An 8,220-nucleotide genomic window follows, 5' to 3' on the forward strand; every position below is an offset into this window, starting at 1 on the left:
AACACAAGGAAAGGCAGAACACAAGGAAAGGCAGCCAAAGGGAAAGAGCAGAACCGGGAAAGGCGAACACAAAGGAAAAGAGCAGAACACAAAGGAAAAAAGAACAGAAACAAAAGGAAAAGAGCAGAACACAAAGGAAAGGCAGGACACAAGGAAAAAGGGAACACAAGGAAAGGCGAACACAAAGGAAAGGGCAGAACCAGGAAAAAGAAGAACACAAGGAAAAAACGAACACAAGGAAAGAAACAAACACAAAAAGGAAGGCGGACCGGAAAAGGCAGAACACAAGGAAAGGCAGAACACAAGGAAAAGGCGGAACACAAGGAAAAGGCAGAACACAAGGAAAGGCGAACACAAGGAAAAGGCGAACACAAGGAAAGGCAGAACACAAAGGAAAAGGCGAACACAGGAAAAAGCAGAAACGGGAAAGAGCAGAAACCGAGGAAAGAGGCAGAACACAAGGAAAGGCAGAACACAGGAAAGGCAGAAACAGAGGAAAGGAGCACAGGAAAGGCGAACACAAGGGAAAGGGGCAGAACCAGGGAAAGAGGCGAACCGGAAGGGGCCGGAAAAAGGAGAACAAAGGGAAAAAGGGGCAGGACCAAGGAAGGGCGAACACAAAAAAAGGAAAAGGGAAAGGGCAGACACAAGGAAAGGCAGAACACAAGGAAAGAGCAAAAAGGAAAAGGCAAACACAAAAGGGAAAGGGCAGAACACAAAAGGGAAAGGAGCGAACACAAAGGAAAGGCGAACACAAGGAAAGGCAGAACCAAAGGGAAAAAGGAACACAAAGGAAAAAGGCAGAACACAAAGGAAAGGCGAACACAAAAAGGGGGCAAAAAGGAAAGGCAGAACACAAAGGAAAAAGCAGAACACAAGGAAAAAGGCGAACAAGGAAAAGGCAAACACAAAGGAAAGGGGCAGACACAAAGGAAAGGGCAGAACACAAAAGGAAAGGCAGAACACAAGGAAAGACGGAACACAAAAAAGGAAAGGCAGAACACAAAGGAAAGGCAGAACACAAAAGGAAGGCGGAACCAGGAAAGGGCGAACCGGAAAAAGGAGGAACACAAGGAAAGGCGGAAACAAAAAGGAAAGAGGCAGAACACAAAGGGAAAGCGAACACAAAAGGAAGGAAGAACACAAGGAAACAAGAACCAAGGAAAGGCAGAACACAAAGGAAAGGCAGCCAAGGAAAGGCAGAACAAAAGGAAAGGCAGAACACAAAAGGAAAGGCAGAACACAAAGGAAAGGCAGACACAAGGAAAGAGCAGAACACAAGGAAAAGGCAGGAACAAAAGGAAAGGCAGAACACAAAGGAAAGGCAGAACACAAAAAGGGAAAAAGAACACAAGGAAAAGGAAAGAACACAAGGAAAGGCAGAACACAAAGGAAGGAAAGGCAGAACACAAGGAAAGGCAGAACAAAGGAAAAAGGCAGAACACAAGGAAAAGGCAGAACACAAGGGAAAAGGCAGCAGGAAAAGGGCGAACCAAGGAAAGGGGGAGACACAGGAAAGGCAGACACAAGGAAAGAGGAACACAAAGGAGGCAGGGAACACAAGGAAAGGGCGGAACATAAAAGGGAAAGGGCAGAACCGGGGAAAAGGCGAACCGGGAAAGGCGAACAAAAGGAAGGCAAGACAAAGGGAAAAGGGAGGAACACAAGGAAAGGCAGAGACACAAAGGAAAGAGCGGAAAAAGGAAAGAGCGGAACATAAAGGGAAAAGGGGCAGAACACAAGGAAAAGGCAGAACCAAGGAAAGGCGAACACAAAAAGGAAAAGAGCAGAACACAAAGGAAAAGAGCAGAACACAAAAAGGAAAAGAGCAGAACACAAAGGAAAAGAGCAGAACACAAAGGAAAAGAGCAGAACACAAAAAGGAAAAGAGCAGAACACAAAGGAAAAAAGCAGACTACCTAATAAGTATCAGCAGAAAGGGGGTAGCGGCTGAGCTGAAGCTGGACCCAAGCTAGGGCCTGGAAGCGAACGCAGGAAGAGGTGCCTCCCGCGGGACAAGGTCAAGTCCAGTTTGCCTAGAAGACCCTGTCTGAGAAGGAGCAAGGTTAAACTGGAACGGGGAGGAGGGGGCCAAATGCGGCTGGAGGCGGAGTCTCAGTGCCGTAGCCTAGGGCCGAGGGAGCCATTGAAGATGGCTGGGTCTGGGTGGGATTGATAAGGTCAGATCTGTAGCTCATACAGAGTGTCTTAAACAGCTGCTTGGATGCATGAGGCAGGGAAAGCCTGGAGGCAGGAAAACCAGTCAGAAAATTCTCCCCCAACATCCAAGGGAGTGATGGGGAAGGCAAAGCAGGAAGATGGAAGAGATGTAGGACTCTGCGACTAAAAGGTGGTGGTGGAAGTGGAGGTGACGGGAAAGGAAGGTCAGGATATGAGTGCCCAGAAGGGGCGGGGGCACTCGGGAGAAATGGGATTTATGGAGGATAGAATGTAAGGGAGAAGGTCATGGATTATGTTTGGGACATTTTGAATTTGAGATGCCGGTAGGATAGAGAGGGCAGGTTGTCCAACAGGAACTTGACTATGTGGAACTAAGTTCACAAGCGGGATTAGAGCTAGATATAAATCTGAGTATAAACTGTGGAGAGATGACACTTTAGTTCATGAAGGTTTTTGTTAGTTTGCCAAGAGAAGTACTAAGACAGAGTCTGGGGGACCAATCAATCAATCAAACATTTATTAAGTGCTTGCTGTGTGCCCAGCACTGTGAGAGAAAAACCTAGAGAAAATTTGTGTTTTAAGTGTTCTAGGAAAACCAAGGAAAAAGAACAAATCTTGGAGAATAAAGTGATCTTCAGTGTCACAAGTAGCAGTACTATTTAAAAGCACAAAGATGGGAAAAAGGGCTTTGGATTTATCAGCAAAAAGATCAAAGGCAACTTTTGAGAGTGTGGTATCACTATACTGTGCAGTTTGAAGCCAGATTACAAAGGGTTGAGTAGGCATATATTGTGTCTAGGATATATTCAACATGTATAGGACTGCTTGTCATCTAGAGGAGTGGGTGGAGGGAGGGAGGGGAAAAAATGGGAACAGAAGTGAGTGCAAGGGATAATGTTGTGAAAAACTACCTTGGCATGGGTTCTGTCAATAAAAAGTTATTGTAATAGAAACAAAAAGAAATAAAATTAAATGAAAGCAAAAAAAAAAAAAGGGGGTTGAGTAGGGTTAGGAAGAAGTGTGTAGAGACAGCTAGGTCTGTAGAAATTCATTGGAAAACATGGATAGAAATATAGGACAGTAGTTTCAAGGGAGATTTCAAGACATATCTGGGTCTGCTATGTTTTTCCAACCAGATTCCCTATTTCTCACCTCCAACCTTTCAGCATTCAAGTCAAGTCAGCAGGTGTTTATTGAGGACCTATTATAGGCCAGGCAAAGTTCTAATTACTGGAAATACAAATAAAGAAAAAAGGTATCTTTAGTTTAACAGAGCTTAACTACATATGAACATGTTGGAGATAGGATTTATTGTTATTCAGTCATTTTTCAGTCTTGTCAGTGTCTGACTTCTCCTTGGCAAAGATTCTGAAGTGATTTGCCATTTCCTTCTGCAGCTCATTTTTCAGATGAAGAAACTGAGGCAAATGAGGTTAAATGTCTTGTCTAGGATCCTACAGCTCGTAAGTGTTTGAGGCTGGATTTAAACTCAGGAAGATTAATCTTGGTTACAAGCCTAGTGCTCTATCTCATTTTGTCACCCAAAGATAATAGGAGTTGGGGTTAATCAACAGAGGAAAAGTACTAATATTAAGGAGCACCAGGAAAGGCTTTTTGAAGAAGTTGGAACTTAACTGAGTTGTAAAAGAAGCCAAGCTTAATTCGAGCCAAAGTAGCTTCCTGGCAGTCAGTCAGTTGGCCATCCAGTCTTTATTAAGTGCTTCCAATACGCCAAGCCCTTGCACATAAAGAAAGGCAAACATGGTGCTGACAAGCTCTCCTTAATGGGAGAGACAACATGCAAACAATTATGTAGAGACATAGTGGAGTGTAAATGGAAGGCCTTCTCAGAAGACAATAGCTGATGCAGAGAACCAGGACAGATCTCTTACACAAGGTAGGATTTAGTCTTGGAGAAAGCAGGAGGTGGAAGTTGAGAGATGCTCGCAGGTACAGAAGCCGTTGAGTCAGATATGGAGTGTTGTATGTAAGGAGGTCAGTGTCGCTGTACTGCCTAGTATGTGAAAGGAAAAGAAGGGTGAGAAGAATGGAAATGGGGAAATTATTATTTAATATTATGTATAATATATATGATGTCATAATATAATTATTGATTATGAAGAAGAGAATGGGAAGGGAGGGGGATTAGCATGGTCAGATCTGTGTTTTAGAATGGATTGGAGTGGTGAGACTTACCAGAAGGTAATTTTAGAAGTCCAAATTTGAAGTGATGGAGGCCCAGGACCAAGATGGTGGCTGAGTCAGCAGAGATAAGGGAAAAAAGAAAAAAAAAAGTAATGAAATATTTTAAGGGTTTATTATATGCTACTTTGCTGAAACAGTAAGACTTGAGCAGGTAAGGAGAAGTCAAGGAGGCTGCCAAATTGAGAAAATGGTGGTAAATTCAATAGTAATAGAAAAGCTGGGAAGAGAAGAGATGGGGATGGATTGGAAAGACTATGAGTTTGGTTTGGAGCTTATTGAGTGTGAGATGGCTATAGCACATCCAGTTTGGCACATATCTGGATCTATAAATCTGAGGATCCATCTATTTCCCCCACCTCCATTCATAACATCCCATCTCCCCCTTGGTATCTCTGCATATGCTTTCTTCCATCCCCACAATGTTCTCCCTTCTTAATTCTGTTTTTTTGGGATTTCTTCCTCCATTGAAGATTGAGTTCAAGCCACCACCATTTACAAGAGCCCTTTCTTCATTGAACATTTTGAGTTGTTGGCAGTTCCCATTTGCCTTTAAAATTCCGTATATTTTGAAAAAAAATTTTTTATCTGGGAACATGTTATTTCTTCCCAACAGAAAGTAAGTTCCTTGAGGAAAGGACCATTTTTGTTTTTGTCTTTGAATTCTTAATGTCTAATCAGTTCTTGGCACATAGTCAATAATCAGTCAATCAATTAACAGCAACAATAATAATCAGTAGCATTTACATAAGTGCTTTAAGGTTTGGAGTTTTGTATTATTTCATTTAATTCTTACAATAACACTGTGAAATAGATGCTAATATTATCCCCATTTTACAGAGGAGCTGAGGCTGAAGGATGATAATTGGCTTATTCAAAACCAAACAGCTAATTTTGAGGCAGGATATAAATTCAGATCTTCCCATCTTCAAGTCCAGCACTCTCTTCATTACACTACCTATCAACAAGCATTTATTAAGCACTTACTATGTGCTAGGCATTGTACTAATAACTACTCAATGGTTATAATAGCTCCCATTACATAAATAGCTAATGTTCACATATTGCTCTAAAGTTTGCAAAGCACTTTAAAATATTTCATTCAGTCCTCATCATAACCCTGCAAGACAGGGGCTGTTGTTATTATAACTTTACAAATGAGAAAACTGTAGTACAGAAAAAAGATTCATACAATCTAAAGCACCTTTGATGATATCATTGACTAGACTCCATTGTATTTTGCCTTTGCCCTCTCAATTAATTACCTGGCTCAGCATCTGCCTTTCTACTCTGATGCTTGCCCTCAATCCAGGGGATTCCAATATTGATTCCTATAGGAAGCTGGAGTAGTGTGAATGGATGGGGAATTGATCTAGGGAGCTCCCTCACATAAATTCAACTTGATAAGTTTGCCACAGAGTGAGGCTTTGTTTGGAATATTGGATGGGCACCTCCCCATGGAGAGGATGGTCATTCTCATTGGTACCTGAAGGCAACCCCTAATTGGGTCTCAGGAACTGGGGCAGCACCAAGATGAATTGGCTTGATCAAATGAGCTACTATTATCTGATTAGCATTGAAGATCAGGAAAAAGGAAAAAAATGTTCAGAACTATAAAGCAAGTTACAAGACAATCTGTTATAAACAAATCTCATAGACCATCACACAGCTTATAATAGGTCCTTTTGAGTCCCACCACAGATTCTTGAGTCTGCTAATTAATCAACCTTTTATTTTGTTTATTTTTTAAAAACTTCATTCCCATGTCCTCTCCTATATTGTTATCTTAGCTACCCACAGAGGGGAAGTTACCTTTTTTTTACTCACTCCCATGTGCTTGCTGAAGTTACCCTCTCTGATTATAAACTCCTATCCCTCCCTCCTTTTCTCCTGTCTCCACTCCTCCTAAATCTGAACCTCCTCTTCAGTTCATTTTATTTATTCCATAGCTGCATTGTGTCCAGATTAATTAGGAATGGAGAGAGAGAAGGACCTTGAGATCATGTGAAGGAAATGGGGATGTTGAGCCTGGAAAAGAAATGACTGATAGTACTATGGGAAAGACCTTCCCTTAGAAAAGGGCTTTGGCATTCAATTTAACCCTAAAAGAGAAAATTGGGAGGGGGGGTAGCTAGTTGGCACAGTAGATAGAGCACTAGAGCACTGGCCCTAGAGTCAGGAGGACCTGAGTTCAAATTTGACTTCAGACACTTAACACTTCCTGGCTGTGTGACTTTCGGCAAGTCACTTAACCCCAACTGCCTCAGGGAAGAGAGAGAATATTGGGGAATAAGGGGCATAGGAGCAGATCTCTATTTAAAAAAAACTTTCTAGTGCCTAGACCTTTTTGGAGTCCAAAATTAGACTAAATTCAGAAGGGGAATGGGCAGCCTCGGGAGCAGTAGGTTCCTCCTCGGCGATCTCTGGACAAAGGTTAGACAATATTTGGGGGACACACTGTAGAAGCAATGGGTTTGGAGGAGCTCAGATGGCTCCTGAGATACTTTCCAGGGTTTAGGTTTTGTGATTACTATTTCCTTCTTCAGTCTGAGCTCCCCAAGGCTCAAGCCCTTTTTCCATCCCAGACTGGGAGTTTTTTTTAGAGGTCTCACAGTGCATACCTTGCACCCCCAGACTGGAGGCTTTCCTAGGACAAGACTTAGGTTTCCCTTTCAGAATAATTCTTATTCCCCTACTGGGGGCCAGGCTGGGTCACCCCCCAAGATTCAGGCTGCCATCCCTCTATCTCCTAGGCCTCCTTCCTGCCTTCCCTCCTCCTCCTGGAGCCCTGCTGGCTCTCGGAAGTCCCAGTCTCGTGCTGACATCACCCCGTGTTTACCAGAATCCCAGATGTGTGTCCACGTCGGCACAGCCAGGCTCAGCTTCGGGTCTTTCCAATGGGAGGTTCCCTCTCTGGCCCCTCAGCCCCAGCTCCCGAAGGCACCAGGCTGGGGCCAAACCCCTTCAGTCCCGGCAGCCAAGGGAAAGAGTGCTGGTCCCTGACCAGAGCCAAGATCTGGGGATTTCAGGGATTCCACTACAAGAACTCAGGGAGATTTCTCCAGAAGGTGCAGGGTCTTGTCCCTGCCTTACAGGGGGCCAGACCCTCCCCCCAAGTCCCAACATCCCCTACTCCTCCATTAGTTCCTACGTTTTCACCTCTAGAATCATAGAACACAGAACATAGAACATCAAAGCTGGAAGGATCTTAGAACATATGTGAAGAAAGAGATCCAGTCTTGACATAAGGAAAAGTTTTCTATCAATTTGAGCTGTCCTGAAGGGGCTTGGGCTGCCTGGAGGCTCTTTCAGTGTAGGCTCAAATAAAATCTTGCTGGATTGTGTTTCAGGGATGGATTAGGCTGGATGATTACTTAGTCCCTTCCAAGCCTGAAATTCTGAGATTCCACTAGCATAGACTGTCAGAGCTGGAAGACACATTACTAGAAGGAACTTTAGATCGTAGAAGGGCAGGCCTGATTTTGAATCCTGCTTCTGACACCTGTTAGCTGTGTGACCCTAGGTGAGTCACTATTCAATGTCTTTTTGCCTCAGTTTCCTCATCTGTAAAATGGGGGTAATACCGCCCAGAGTGGTAGCGAGGCTGGTTAGCACAGGGAGGAGGACTCTGAGACATTATCTAGTCCTCTAGTCCAGCCACCTCATTTTACAGAGATGGAATACTGATCCCAGGTAAGTGATAGGTAAGGCAAGTGGCCCGGGTAAAGACTCAAGCCCAGATTAGTGACTGAGCTGGCACTTGAGACCCTAGGCTTCCAGCTCAGGGCCATATATCCCAGATCACACTGCTTCTTGGAGCTCTACTCTAAATTTTCC

General features: G+C 43.6%; 1 long non-coding RNA gene across 1 annotated transcript; it reads right to left on the bottom strand.

Annotated features, from left to right (window-relative positions):
- Positions 1-4,050: 4,050 nt before the first annotated feature.
- Positions 4,051-7,539, bottom strand: LOC116420804. Its single transcript, XR_004231255.1, has 3 exons — positions 7,223-7,539; positions 4,378-4,437; positions 4,051-4,195 (listed from the first exon to the last, which is right to left on the bottom strand). It is a non-coding gene; the product is annotated as an uncharacterized LOC116420804 (long non-coding RNA).
- Between the last annotated feature and the right edge of the window lie 681 nt (positions 7,540-8,220).

This window comes from Sarcophilus harrisii, chromosome 1, assembly GCF_902635505.1.
Source record: "Sarcophilus harrisii chromosome 1, mSarHar1.11, whole genome shotgun sequence".
Classification (NCBI taxonomy): Eukaryota; Metazoa; Chordata; class Mammalia; order Dasyuromorphia; family Dasyuridae; genus Sarcophilus; species Sarcophilus harrisii.